Here is a 2,714-nt window from a genome sequence, read left to right on the forward strand (position 1 = left end):
TAACATGCCAATCTATTGATGCAATGCGAATGTGGGGCTTTTTACGTGGGAAAAACCAAGCGTCCATTTTTTCATAGGATCAGGGACCATGTTACCTTGATTGCTAAGAAAAAGATGGAAACCCCGATAAGCCGCCACTCAGGCATTCACCACCAATTTAACAGTCATAAAATGAAATTCTCTGCCTTGGAATACATCACCCCCGGTGAGAGAGGGGGCGACTATGATAAAATACTGCTCCAAAGGGAGGTAAAGTGGATTTACTCCTTGTCCGCTTTGATTGCTCCAGGGTTAAATGAAGCTTTGAGCTTCAAGCCTTTCTTATAGGGCTGTCTTTCATTTTCACTTCTATTATATCATTATTGTTAAAATTCATAATTCATATATCACATATATATATATGTTTCTGATTTCATAGCAATATTTATCAACATCATTGTATATTGATACTCATATGTATCTTCTATACAATTTCATTTTATTTTTATTTTTCATCTACTTATTAATTACAATTAATTCCTTTTTCTTCATTTTATTTTTATTTTTATTTTATTTTATTTTCATTTTATTTATTTTGTTTTTTGTTTTCTGTTTTTCTTTTTCTTTTTATTGAAATCCAAAAATCACTTAGGATTTTTCCAGATGCAATAATCACTGTATGTTTATCATACTGTAACTTCTTATGCAATTATGTATGGATTGTCTCTCCAAATAAAACTTTGTGTTTAATGATTGTTGGATCTGCTTGCTCATGGATCTCATAAAACAGAGTGCTATTTACAAATATTAATTAAGAACACTATATGTCAAAACACCTTGCTTTTTCTACTTTCAAGTAGTAACAATATATCATACTGTTTTATTATTTATATTTATTTTTATTTTCATTGTATTACTTCTATTCATAATGACGGCACACCAAGGAATGTTTTTCCCTTATGCCTCTGGGCGCAGGATGGATTCAGGAGAGCCATACGGACACGTAGGGAGCTGCAGGGGTTAAGAGGGTTTATCACTCCCCTTTCATTATTGTTTCCCCTCAGGTCCCTTTCTTTTAGACCATTTACGCCAGCACATCCATTCCCAGCTTGAGTTTTGTGTGTTTTTTCAGCGCTGCTGCTGAAGGCTGTCTATTCCATTTGCCTTCCAGCTATCTTGTACTGGAAACCTTTCCAGCCTCCAAAATGGCGCCGATCGTTTTTGGACCGCCCACAGAGACCTTTTCCTTGGTCTCATGTGTGCTGTCATTACTTTTGGCTACATTGGGATCAGCTGAGCTTGTCAGCTGGGTGGATTATTTTCCTTCTGCTGACGCCCAGGTCATGTGTCTGCACTGGTGGCGCTTTGATTGGTCAATCATTGCCGTGGTGGCAGATTTAAAGCCCAAGCGCTGTGTTAGGCGCTCCAGCTGAGACCAGACCTAATTAATGCAAGGAAAGGCTGCTGTATGCACAGCTATCTAGGTGGCTCTGCCTTTTCATCTTTGGACTTTGTCCTAATCAGGTATTTACCTTACAAGCTTTTTGGCTTTGTGCTTACACACTGTGAGCATTAGGGATTTGTTTGTTCTGTGCATTTTTTGGCACTGAACTATCCCTATTTACTTATAATATACTTTTTTATTTCTCCCCCTTTTTTCTTAACAGAGCGGATGCCGCTTTTTGATCAGGTTATTTGAGGGGCTGTGAGAGTGTCTTCCTTCCCCTTTATCCTCTTTCAATCCATATCTATGGCAAACATTAGACTGTTTCTACTGACAACAGGCATTTTTGCTTACTATTGACAGGTATATATATTACATATATTGTTCATTATAACAAGTTTTTGGAGTGTATATTCTCTTTACCCACTGTTGCATAATACAACTGAGAGTAGTTTGCATATGTGTTTCCACATGTGCTTTCCTGATTTTTCAGATTAATTCTATTAATGGCTTAAAATCCTGCTGTGGTTCTCCTGAACTATTCTGTTTTCCCTGAGGACTCTGGTTCCTTCCTGTATGGTCTGCTGTCTTTTGCTGTTTTACCTTTTTGGTAAGTAAATATTATTGTTTTTACTTTTGGCCCCTGTTTATATGTAGTTGAGATCCTTGAGCATGCATTATCTACAATAACTGATGTATTCATGATCAATATTTTTCTTTTCCCTTTTTTGACATTATTTACCAAAATGTATTGATATATAAATGATTGTTTTCAACAGTCATTTAATTATATGTCTTGTTGTTTTTTCTTTTGATATTTAGCATTGTATGTCTGAAAGCTCCTGAAGAAACTCGTCGGAGTGAAACATGTAGAGCTGACTTAAACAATGCTTCGTCTTGATATCACGTATTTAATCGAGATGTATTTCAAATTTATTGTATTTATGGCATATTAATTATTTGTGTAATAAATTATATTTTCTAATTTTATAATCAAATTTTGTCTGATTATCTATTTGCACCGTTCAAAAGCCCTGGGGTCCTTTTGGTTACCCCCTTTTTTTCCCCCCCTTCTCAATAACATACAAACGTGCGACCTCGATTAAAGATCGTTTGGTCCAGAGCGAGTACAAAAGTGCCCCAAAGAGAGAAATGCACTGCTCGGTACCTTTCCATGTGGTCATTGCTCACATTGCCCACTCATGAGAAGAGACAAGACTTTTCGACTTCCCAATGGAGACACATTTAAGACATCACACTTCACAAATTGTCAGATGCGAGGCGTTGTTTA

At 36.4% G+C, this 2,714-nt stretch overlaps 1 long non-coding RNA gene across 3 annotated transcripts; it reads left to right on the forward strand.

Moving 5' to 3' along the window:
• Nucleotides 1-1,134: 1,134 nt before the first annotated feature.
• Nucleotides 1,135-1,956, forward strand: LOC120930857. Of its 3 annotated transcripts, none has more exons than XR_005747752.1 (3): nucleotides 1,390-1,503; nucleotides 1,647-1,786; nucleotides 1,917-1,956. It is a non-coding gene; the product is annotated as an uncharacterized LOC120930857 (long non-coding RNA). The 3 variants fall into 3 exon arrangements; XR_005747754.1 differs by lacking the exon at nucleotides 1,917-1,956 and adding an exon at nucleotides 1,876-1,902; XR_005747753.1 differs by lacking the exon at nucleotides 1,917-1,956 and having other exon boundaries at nucleotides 1,135-1,503; nucleotides 1,647-1,661.
• Nucleotides 1,957-2,714: the final 758 nt, after the last annotated feature.

This window comes from Rana temporaria, chromosome 3, assembly GCF_905171775.1.
Source record: "Rana temporaria chromosome 3, aRanTem1.1, whole genome shotgun sequence".
NCBI classification, from domain to species: domain Eukaryota; kingdom Metazoa; phylum Chordata; class Amphibia; order Anura; family Ranidae; genus Rana; species Rana temporaria.